This window comes from Nycticebus coucang, chromosome 6, assembly GCF_027406575.1.
Source record: "Nycticebus coucang isolate mNycCou1 chromosome 6, mNycCou1.pri, whole genome shotgun sequence".
Lineage (NCBI taxonomy): Eukaryota > Metazoa > Chordata > Mammalia > Primates > Lorisidae > Nycticebus > Nycticebus coucang.
Genome location: NC_069785.1, coordinates 63,021,431 through 63,033,920, shown reverse-complemented (window position 1 = coordinate 63,033,920; position 12,490 = coordinate 63,021,431).

Below are 12,490 nucleotides of genomic sequence, written 5' to 3'. Positions count from 1 at the left end.
CCTAGCGCTGTTGTTCTCGGCGGCAAATTAATTTGATGCTGTTATGTAAGTGTAATCATCCTCTCTAATCACATCACAGGACTGGGAACTGCCAGAAATAACAGAAGGGAACATTGGCGATATCAAAGGGGAGCCACTAAAATAGATTGTTTATTTAGGTACCAAATGGAACCGCTATTATCGGGAGATGGAAAACAACCCTCGCCACGCGTTCCTTTCACACGTTCCTGCGCTTTACATACTGTAGTTGTCAGGGTGCATCACCCAGAAGGAAAAGGAGATGTGAAATCCGAGCTTCCAGTCGTGCCATCGGGGAAGGAAATGAGGGGAGTCGGAGGCGGCTGAGCTCCAGTGGGTCTGTGTCGGCCTGAAATGTTCCTCGTTAGTGCTGTGCTAAGAGCTTTCTCTCTCTTTGCTGCCTGCTCTTTGCTCAGCCCACCCTGCTCTTCTTATTCTCCCTTCACTGCTGCATCCCCCTCTCCCTCCCCGGCTTTCTTTGGCAGGTCAAAGAAACCCCAGCCTAGCTCCCAAGACCCTTCTCCCGTCCCTTGCTGCTGCCCCCTCGCTCCAGCAATGGGGACTCAGGCGATGTCTCCATGTTTCCAGCATCCCTGTCTCCTAACACACACTATCGCTTCCCCTTCCTCTTCCTAAACTCTTCTCCTGCTCCAACAGGGACATGCAGTCACGGGAAAGAGACATGAAGTCCTGTCCTTATCTCTGTGTGTCACAGAGCAGTCTGTGCCATTGCCCAGAGTGGGTTGGAGTCCTGTTTCTGAACTACAGTGCTGTCCCTTCGCCCTGGGCAGACTGCTCGTCGCATCTGAGCCTTGGCGTCCTCGTCTGTACGAGATGCAGCACCCAGCACAGCCTGTCGCTGTGAGGAAGCAGGAAGGTGCTGCCCGTGAAAGCTGGGCCTGCGGTGCTCTGAAAGAGGTCTGCAGTCAGATGCTTCGGTTTGGATCCTAGCGGTATCATTCACCTGCCCACTGACCTTGTCCGAAGTTTACCTCTCTACACCCTGAGCTCCTCATCTGCAAAGCAGGATACGGATCATACTGATCCGAATAACATAAGGGTTAAATAGAATTGCACATCTTAAGTGCTTGGCACAGAGCCTGGCCTACTAAACGTTAGCTTATTGTCATTATTACCATTCTCATTATTATTATTTATTGTTGTAATAACAAAATTATTAAATAATAATGATAATGATGAGGATGAGCCCTTTCCTGACAGCCCCACTTCTTATTCCCACCGCCCATCCTCACGCAACTGCCAATTCCTCCTGATGTTATTTGCCGTAAGTTATCAATACACGACAACTGGGTTGAAATCGCTGTGGGAGGAGACAGAATGATGTGAAGCAGGGAGAGGGGGTGGGAAGGGAGGCCACTCTGGGGGGCGGGAAAGGACGTTTAGCTGAAGGATCTTAGAAGCCCCTCCAGACCCGTGACTGCAGCCCCTCCCTGCTCTCCCGGTCTCCGAAATCCTCTGTGCGGTCTTTTATTCCGCCCCTCCTGCCTTTCTTCTCTGCTCTGATCACTGCCTGCTTTGAAATGCCTTCCACCAGCAAAGTCCTCCCAGAACAAAGTAATCCCTTTATCATGGTGTAATGAGAGAAGTGCCCAACCTGGGGGCTAGGAGGCTTGAAGCTTCCCTGCCCTTCACCCTTGGGTGACTTTGCTTATGGGCCTAGGTGGCTTTGTCTGTGAACCATGCATGGCAGGGGCATGGCCTGGGTAACCCAGAGAATCAGCCAGTTCTCTGTTTGTAAAGCAGCTACGAGGACCTTGAACGCTACTTTTCCTTGCATTCACTGAAGGGGATACAAACATTTTTAAAGTGAAAAATGGAAATAACATTTCTAAAACTATTTTCTACATGCTGATCACAAAAGGAAAGAGATGAGTATTCACGGTCATCTTTCACTCCTTCTCTGCTAACCTAATCTCAGTCTCATGTCCTCTCTCCTCTGAAGATCTTATACATGGAGAGTCTAATGGCTGGGCTGGCCAGCGTGCTAACCGCGCTTCCATCCCCAGATCAGACAAGGCTGAGTGCAGGGGCAGTTGAGCCAAAATATGTTTGTAAAAATATATTTAAAACAAAATTTTAAAGGGAATTTTTTCTTTGCTATTCTTTTTTCTCAAGAAAATTAACTGGGCCAGGCTCGGTGGCTCATGCCTGTAATCCCAGAACTCTGGGAGGCCGAGGTGGGCAGATTGCCTAAGCTCATAGGTTCAAGACAAGCCTGAATTAGAGTAAGACCCCCATCTCTAAAAACGCCGGGCATTGTGGTGGGTACCTGGAGTCCCAGCTACTTGGGAGCCTGAGGCAAGAGAATGGCTTGAGCTCAAGGGTCTGAGGTTGCTGTGAGCTACAATGCCACAGCACTCTACTAAGGGTGGCAAGTGAGACTCTGTCTCAAAGAAAGAAAGAGAGAGAGAGAGAAGGAGGGATGGAGGGAGGGGGGAGGAAGAGAGAGAAAGGAAAGGAAGGAAGGAAGGGAGGGAACAAAGAGAGAGAGCGGAAGGGAAGGGAGGGAGGGAGAAAATTATCTGGAGAGTTTTCATTCAACATGACTTTTCAAACTAAAAGATTCAGCTAGTTGATGCCTAAAACAAAGGAATTACTGGTTGGGAGAGCAATGGCAGTGAACAGAGAGTCCTTGGTCAAGTGTAGACATAGCTTGAGTTTCCTGGGCTTTGGGGTCAGACTAAGCTGTGCCACTTTCTGGCTGTGTGATTTTGAGCAAATTACTCAACCTCTTTTAATTTCAATTTCCTCCTCTGTAAACTGCAGTTGATAATAGTATCCATCTCTAGGGTGGTGTAAAAGGAGTATGAAATAACAAATGTAAGGTACTTGGCACGTGGAAAGAGCTTGATTACCACTAGCTGTTATCGTGTTGTTGTTATTTAGATTTAAATCTTCAGATACCTAAAATCATGGGGCAAATTTTCTTTCTGTCATATCCCCTGATAAAAGGTGACACCATCTAATGGTGCTAACAGATACCCTGCAGTGTTCATCCAGGCAATTCTGGTTCACATCCACTTTTTCATGCCAAACTTACTTCATTAAGGCCAGGGTTGCTTAAACTGATTGTCAACTTTATTCTCCCTCTCTTAGCTAGTGTAAAAAATAGCATATACATTAATCTCCTAAAATAGCTAAAACACTTCAATATTTGACTATACATCATAACTTACCACCTTAGAATATTAGTTAGGAAAAAACAAGCATTTACAGAAATCTCATTAATTTGCTTTTTATCCCTGCTCAAAGCCATTTGTGGTAATTCAGTCTGGATCAGGCTACGTTAACTTTTACGTCTGTGTTTTATAGAAATAATTTACTGGAAGAATTAATGGTGCAAAAGAGATTGCAGGAGATATACTAAACTTTTTGGGGACAGCAAATATTTTCATAACGATAATGGTATGTATGAAAATAAAACCTGCCATTTATATATGGATGTTGCCCAGTGAAGGCATGGAACAATGATTCTTAAAATTCCACCCAAGAAAGAAACACAGGGAGAAAAAGTCCACAACTCCTCAACTGTACCTTACAAGTTCTGAATCAGAATCCCTGAGGGTGGCTCTTAGGAAAGTGAACTTTAAGCTCCCTGGGTGATTCTTATGATTACTAAAGTTTAAGGGTAGCTGTTATACAGAATATTGACAATCCCTTATGCCTTGGAAACTCTTCTTTGAAACTACGGAGAGTACCTCTGGGTGCTGAAAAACACTGGCCCCTCCTCTTTATAAAATATTCTAGAATTCAAGCACTAGTAATCAGGTATTTCAGTAACTAGGTACTACCAAAACATACCCCAACTTCCCCTTATCAATGCCAAGCTTCCTGCTTTATTACAACCCTTTAATAGAAATCCTTACCGCCTAACAATTATGATGGTAAGATGGAGTGAGATTCAAGAGGATTATGAGGAAAGGAAAGAAACCAGGGTGGAACCCACCGTGGGAGGCCTTGAAGGGGAACAAGAAGAGAACCTGACGCAGGACTCAGTTACTAAACCAGGAGCTGGTTTGGTCCTAAGGGACCCGTAAGGAGCCCAGATGGTGCCCAGTGAAGAAACAAAGCTCAGAGCAAGTTCAAAAAGAGGCTGCTTGGATTTAGAGTCGCTGCACAATCCACCCACCAGTTAACATGTAAACCAAAGAGACATGAAACGTTAACATAGCTGAGAACCACAGGTGGAGGAACCTCCTTATTTGCACGTGACCTTTTGAAAGCAGAAGGCCTATTTAATCTCTGAACCCATTCCCTCCTTAATAAAATAACGCCTGTGTCTGAAGGGGCTAGCTTATATTGCCTCATGTCTTTATTTGCTATTTGTCCCAATACTGGGTTAGACCACTTTCAAAATCCATTTTTGTATAAAATATATTCTATAGATTGTGCATTTGTGTGCAGGCACACGTACACATTTCAGACCAGTACACGTATGTACATATTTAAAATATTTTAAACTAGGCTTTGACTTAAAGCCAGATCTTTTTATCTTATTTTATAATGGTGGAGAATGTGTGGCAAATAGACAGTTCACCCAGAGGTTCATTTATGCCACTCTTTGCCAGAGATTAAGACCATGGGGTGAGCAAGTTTGCTGGTAACTAAAGCACAGACTCTTGGCTATTTGCAACATTTTAAACTTTAACAAGTGGGCGATGCAATATAAATGATGCTTTAAACATTTATGCATCGGGTGGGAATCTATATTAATTATAAAACAAAGGGCCAAGTCCTAGAAACAAAGAAGCATTATTTTTTTCTTCCTGAATTGCTTTACTAAGAATTTGATCCCTAAAGGAGAAGCATAGAAACAAGAAAGGTTCTACCTACTTGATGTGTAGCTTAACTGGGTGCCCAAGACAATTCATCAGAGAGCTTACCGTGGCCTGTTCACGCACTCCACTCTGTGCCTTGATCTGCCTCCCAGCCATCCCATACTGTGTGTCTGACCACCTCTCCTCGTGCACAGAAGCCGTTCTTGTGGTCCATATGGAAATGCCTTGCCAATTCTGAAGTCCCGAGAAGGCAGAGGCAGTTCTAAACTATAGGTAGTTTACAAAGTGTCTCTGGCAGGTGATTGGGGTATATTAGCATTTTCCTTTTTGTATGAAAATATTTGTATGCCTTTTCCTGTTCGTTTATTTTGTGCCTTATATTTTGATAGGCCAATATAATTTGATAGGCCAAAGATACATAAAGTGAGGCCCATTAAAAACATTCTGCTTCTTTATCTTCGCTGTACTTCTAGTCACTTGAGCAAGTTCAAGAGCAAGTTCATCCTTATGCCTCCATCTCTCAGGGAATGTTCTAATACTTCCTTAAAGCTGGTGGATAAGAAATAACGAACATGCCCATCTCCCAATTAAAAAATATCTCCTGCATCAACATGGCTTAGTGCCAAGAATTCCAACTTTTTTTTTTTTTTTCTTTTCTTAACTCTCCCTTGAGGATTAAAACATTATTGTTACCTGGGAGCTGGGCCATCCTTGGCTGCTCTCACCTTAACAGAAATCACTTTCTTGGTTTCTTAGAGCATTCACAGGTAAATCTCGGTTTGAGTAGGAGAATATTTTTTAGCCTGGGCTGCTGCCAAGCTTTAACAGGAGATCCTGTACTGATGGGGGTTGCGGAGGAACAAAAAGGGCACACCGGGGCTATGAGCAGACAGAGTGACCAGTTCATAGTTCTGCCTGAGGCTGATACTAGCTGGAGCGACCAGTGAGGTTGTGCTCAGTATTCTATTCAGAGTAATTTGAGATGGAATTTGACTTATCCTCACTAGAAATGGTCCCTAGTTCCTCAGGTTTAACAGAAGTGGGTGACCAAAAAGCATGAAGTCAAAATAATAATCTGAATTGTTTTTTCAGACCCCACCCCCCTGCCCAAGGAGAGCTCTTTTCATGACCACGTAGTTGAGATGGTCTAAGGAGGTATAATTGTCTACTTAATTGCACTGCCCTCCATGTCATCCTGTCTGTCCACACATGGCAAAAAGGAGTCACGCCTGACGAACCCAGGCAGGCTGGAATCTTTACCTCTTCTGGAAAGTCAGTAGAAATGTCTGTCTCCTTGAGTTTCTCTTTCAAAAGGTTTCAGTTTTCTCTTGGGACAGGCTAGCAGGAGTCTGGATCATTGATCACGGGTGGTTTAAGGTCAGAATGTTTTCTCTGTCTCCCTTTCCAATTTTTAACCACATTTATACAGCGAGTTCTAAAGACTAGAATTTATGAATCTCAAGGCTCATAAACCACTCTCCACCCACCATATAGTTGTAAGCTGGGACTGTACACATCCTCAGGGCATAACTGGCATGTTCGGCATCAAGCTGGAAAATCAAACCTAGAAAGGCTAGAACTGGGCAGCAAGCTGGAAAATCAAACCTCCATTCATTAAAATTAAAAAAAAAAAAAAGGACACATGGCCCACCACCCCTGACAGCTGGCGGCCTATATTTTTACAGCTGGGTTTTAGCTTAACACCTTTCAGGATGCTGTCTTCCAAGAGGATGTATTTGTGCTTTTCAAATCTGACTTTTGGATTAAAAAAAAAAAAAATGGAGCCTAGAGACTGTGTTGGACACATACTTATAAATCCACGAAGGCTTAGCCTACAGAAGCCACAGGAAATACTATGATATTTTGGAAAAGGTCGAGTTTCATAAATTCTGTAAGGCGCTCAGCAGGTTATAATTATTTCTTTTATTTAAAAGCCCTCCAGATATTTTTTTCCAGAGGGTCTGCAATTGAGGGTAGTAGACATTTTTTTCATACTGTACATTCTTTTTGGCTGAATGCTGGAAATACACAGGAAATAAAGAGGCTTTGGAAGACCCAGCAGAGGCCAGTCCAAGGCATGAAGTCACTGAAACAGGATGGGAAATCTCCAGATCAGCAGCATCAGTTTTTGGCTGCCTCTGTCCCCTTCCTTGTGCAGGAGGGAAAAAAATGAAGCAGGTGAACACACTGATCTGTTGTGTCTTAACAGAAACCAAATGTCCCTGTGTCCACAGGCATGGCTCAGCAGCTGGAATCGCTCAAGAGGTTTAGACACAGGCCGATAAGACAGATGTGTCGAGGCGGCCAGGAAAGTGGAATGAGTTGCCTGTGTCTTAATTCAAGGTCCTGGTGCTGCTTTGGGCCTGGTTTCTGTTGGCGTGGCTTAGGGTGAGGGCAGAGCCAGCCATGCTAAGGCCAAGGAAAGCAGGCCAGCTCCTTGCTGACCAACCTCTGGAATGCCTCTTAGGAAAATCAGTTGCAAGGACTCTTGCCTCAGACCAAAGGGAGAATAGGCCAGGGTTTTTGGTCTCAGCCACTAAAAATAAAAGGAAAGTATTTGATTCCGAGGCAGCAGGTAGACATCTGTCTCAATACCTTTCCATAGGGAGGGGTAGGTCCTGGAAAGAGACCTCCAAGAGGTGGGCTCTTGGCTCCCCCCTCGCAGTCTCCTCCAAGGTTGGATGAGATTCTGTTGGAATCCTGGAAAGCAGAGAAAACTCCCCTGGAAATGAATTTGGAGTATGCAAGGTCTTCACTCTCTACTGTCTCATTCAGATACTTTCTGGCTGCTTTGGGCTGAGTAGAGTTAATTCTGAGCAAAAGGGGAAAGAATTTCAGCCAGCGTAAATGGAGTGCTCCCAAACCGAGTCACAAAATGGCTTTTCAGAAAGAGCCGTCCATTGAGATGGAAGCCAGTGGGTGAAGTCACCACCGGCCCAGGGTGCGGTGACCAGGCATAGGCTGGATTCAAGAGAATCCTGGCCCGGGCCCATCACGCCCTCCAGCATTTCCATTGAATCAGTGGTGGAGGCCCCGGGTGAAATGAGGTAGGCAAATTGTCCAGTTCCTAGTAGGTTTCCTAGGACTGAGTTTATTCCTTGCTGGCTCCCAACTCAAGAGAAGATACCAGGAAAGGGTAGGAAGAGTGACTAGTAGTGGAAACAGTCCCGGAGCCTTCCCAGCCACTGTCGCTGTGATCAGGCAGTTAGCTGCTGGTTGTCATTCTGTCCAAGTGGCCACACTGAGGAATGATTCTTGTCATTCTTCACAGTTCACAAAGCAGGTTCATGTCCACTCATCTTGATCCTCACAGAAGTCCAAGTGCAGGGAGATGTCACACCCAATTTTTCTGAAAAATCTCTTAACCCATCTACCTCCTCAAAACTCTGCTCATCACAATATGACAACTCCTTGAATCTCTCTTCCTTCTCAAAAAGAAAAAAAGAAGTTTCCCCCAACTGTTGTCACCCCTAGCGCTGTCTGATTCTTATCTTTTCTTATTGCTCCCCAGTCCAGCTCTTGCTCTGCCTCTTCCCTGGTTTCCCCAATATTAACCAATTCAGTATTCTTGACTTCTCTTCTTCTCCCCATCCATTACTCTGACTGGAGCGACAAGGCCCACGATCAAATCCAACTAAGGCTGCCTTCTCCCCGGTGGGCTGGAGGAATAGAGAAACTGCAAATCATTTCTCCCCTCCCTGGTCACACAGGCATATCACACAGAGACAATGGCTTCAACCCGTCAAATCAAGGCCAGCCATCATCAGTGTGCCTGGCAGAGCCTCCCAATAAATGTGGGCTCAGGATCAAATTCACAGCGTCAGGAGATGGGCAGAAAGATTGGCAGGTCTACTCAGTGTGCCTTGGTTATGCTGCTTGGGTCAACCTCAGTCACTCTCTTCCTCAAACTATTTCCGCCTTTATCATTAGACGCATCAGTGTCTCCAGCAGAGTGATGATGTGATTGAACTTCACTCATCTCCCACTTCAGTTAATACCCTGCCTGGTTCACTGTCGTCTTATGATACTCTTTGTTAAACTTAAGGCTCGCATAAGCGTTAAAAATGATTCTTTTAGGGCAGGCGGGTAAACAGGCCCAATTAGTAAGTAGCTACTTACTGTTTGCTATGGAAATTAGGAAATTATCATCAGTTTAATTTTTGCCTGTGTCAAAGAGGCAATACCAGTCAGGAGGGAATGCCTTTACATAAAGACGCATATCATAAAGTTACTTCTGTGGTCTGCACGCCCATGTTCACTGCAGCCCTATTTACATGATAGGAGATCAGCCTAAGTGTCCCTCAGTGGAAGAATGGATAAAGAAAACGTGGTCCATGTACACAGCGGGATACTATTCATCCCTGAAAAAGAAGGAATCGTGTCATTTGCAATAACATGGACAAACCTAGAAGACATTATGTGACGTAGAATAAACCAAACACAAAAAGACAAATACACGTACTGCGTGTGAGGAATCTAAAGCAGTTAAAGTAAGGGAAGTAAACAGTAAACGATGTTACCAGATGCAGGGAGGGTTGGAAGATATTGGCCAAAAACCATAACATTTCTGTTAAAGGGAGGGAATAAATTCAAGAGACCTATTGTGTATCCTAGTGACTACAGTTCATAACAATATATTAGGGTGGCTCCTGTGGCTCAAAGGAGTAGGGCGCTGACCCCTTATGCTGGAGGTGGCAGGTTCAAACCCAGCCCCGACCAAAAACTGCAAAAAAAAAAAATCAAAACCAAACCAAACAAAACAATATATTATATACTTAAAAATTGCCTCGAGAGTAGATTTTACATGTTCTTACCATAAAAGTGGTAAGTATTTGAGTTAATGCGTACGTTAAACAGTTTGGCCCCAAACATGTTGTAAACTATTAATATATACAATCTTACCTGTCAATTAAAATGTAATTTTTTTTTAACTTTCAAAAGAAAAAAAATTTCTCTGCATAGTAGGGTTTGTGTGATCTCCACGTTCTTCTGGATATAGATAGATAGATCCAGTTAGGGCCATAGGAACCATTTCCTTTTCTTGCTAATCAGTTTAGAATGGCTTCCTGGAGGAGGCTGGATTTCACAAGTTCCATAAATGCTGTGAGAGGAGCTTTTGTTGGGATGGGAGGGAAGGACCTCACAGGCCTGTTGTGAGGAAGCTTGGCAAGGAGTGGCATTCAGCTCACGAGGTGATTTGTATAGTTGATCTGAGGCAGGTGAGGTCAGCTGTGGCCGACAGAAAGTGTCCTCCCACTTGAATAATGAAATGGTGGGAGACTGTCAGATCCCTGCGGTTCAGAAGGTGAAATTCCAGAGAGAGGGCTCGACCTCCACGGCCAACTCCCAGACTCATGAGGCCAATGAGGCTGCGGTGCCAGACCTGCCGTGGGAGGTATGATTCACTCACTCCCCAGGTGTAAACTTCTGTAATTCCAAGGCCAGACAGGGAAGAACCAGCAGCAATGCCTGCCCTGGAACACGCCCCTCTGAGCAGTATTGATGAGAACACTCCCTCTGATTCCATTCTCTGGAAGCTCTGACCCTGGAAGGCACGTACCTGTCTCACTTCCCTTGATTTTGGTTATCACGGCCTCAGGAAAGGACCCCTACAGCCCCCACCTGCTGAATCCCATATTATCAGAGATCGTGTGATCCAAGAGTAAACAGTCTTTCTCTTTTCAGGGATGCAAAGTGCTCTTAGTTCATCCAAAGTAAAGAAAACCCCAAGGGCACGTTAAGCAAAAGCCATTGTTCTCTAGGACAAGGTCCTCTGTGCAGTGTCACGTACTGTCTGGGAACCAAATCAGAGTCATCGGTTTGCTAATGATCAGTGTTGTGAGACAGTCAGTTGAGGCATTTGGAGAGGGTTTAGGGATCTCTCAAGCAGTCTACTGCATGCTGACCTGGAGCATGGAATGTTCATTCATTCTAAACCCCACCATGTGCATGGAGCAAGCAGAATGCAATGCCTAGAGCTTACATTTTGTAGTTACTGAACATCGAGTAGGAAATACAAATCAGCTGAGTATACAGTCTGGAAAAGGACCACTTGCTCGGCCAGGGTTTGTTCCACCTTTCGGGTAAGTCTCATAGATAAACCAGCTCATGTGTTATTGGTAGAGAGTCCAGCCAGCAGGATTCTGCTCACTGTTTCTGCGTGGTCCCAAACCACCACAGCTGGGACATAGAGGCTCTATTAAGAGGATGGCAGTTAAAAGAAATAACATTATTCAGTCTTGCATACATTCCTAGCAATGTCACTTTTTTCTTTATAGTTAACAAAGGCCTAAGAAACTCGTAGCTCAGAGTACCACTGCCATTATTTTATTACAAATTGTGCTAGGAGTTAAAAAGCCTCTTGGGATGATTTCAACCGTGTGTCCAGGTAAACACCGAGCGCTTATTTTCTTGGCACGCACACTTTCAAGGCCACTGCTGTTACTTACCTCTGCCTGCTCGGAGAGAACCATTTCACAGAGGCAGTTCAGCTTTCGACATAGCCTCACTGGCATTGTCACTGGTGCCGGTTCACATCCAGGACTCTGAATGGTTTTGCCAGACCCAATTGTGTGTCTGCAAATAAGCTGGAGCTTTTGCAATGTAAATGGACAAAGTTCAAGTACTGTTTCAGCTCTCACTTTATGGGCCCCCTCGGGCCAGCTGCTTTATTTGGCTGCTTTTTGTGTGAGGTGATTTTTCTTTGGAATGGGGGGAGCCAGGTAACATGGAGGGTAGCCTACCAGTTGTTTGGGTTTATAGAATCCTTTGGGAATGAAGCCATTGAGCCGGCTGAGAAAGAATTCAAAGGCCTTTGTGGCAATGGACTGATAGTAACTTTAAAAAACGAAAGCAGAAAGAGAGAGTGATAATCTCAGGTATCCTTTCCAGTTCCCCTTGCTCTTTCTCTCCTTTCCAACAGAGGAGTGGAGTCAGGTGAGGAGAAGGGAGGTTGGTGTCCAAGAGAGATGGACAAATCTTTTTCTTTAGCTGGGGCCTCTCTTTCTTCCTTCTCTGATTTGGATCATCAATTAAGATCTAGGGGCAAGTAGACTGTTTGTTACAGGGAAAAGGAAAAAGTTACTATGGGGAAAAGAGGATGAGAAAAACATTGCCCCAGTGGAAAGCACGTAGTTTAAAAAAAAAATGGAATTGTTTCCTTCCTGAATTCTAAGAAGGCTTAGCTCCAAGAAACAAGTGGTAAGCATGCCAGATGAAAACTTCAGGCGAGAGGAAGTTTTGCTCTTGAGTCAAAGCCTGGGAGGTGCCTAAGCCAAGGCAGGGTCTGTACTCATCTGGAGCAGGGCATGGAGAGTTGTGTGGACCGACTCAATCTGGGGAATCAACCAACACAAAATCTTCCTTGAAGTATATTTGGATCCTGAAAATAAATCTTTTAAGAAACAAAACAAAACCAGGCACAGTGTCTCACACCTATAAAATTCCTGCTCTTTGGGAGACTGAGGCAGGAGGGTTGTTGGGCCAGGAGGAAAGACCAGTCTGAGCAACCTAACAAAACCTCATTGTACAAAAGACTTAAAAATGAGCCAATCATGGTGGTGCATGCCTGTAGTCCCAGCTACTAGGGCGGGGGAGGAGGCTAAGGCAGGAGGATCCCTTTAGCCCAGGAGTTCAAGGCTGCAGTGAGCTATGATCATGCCACAGCATCTAGC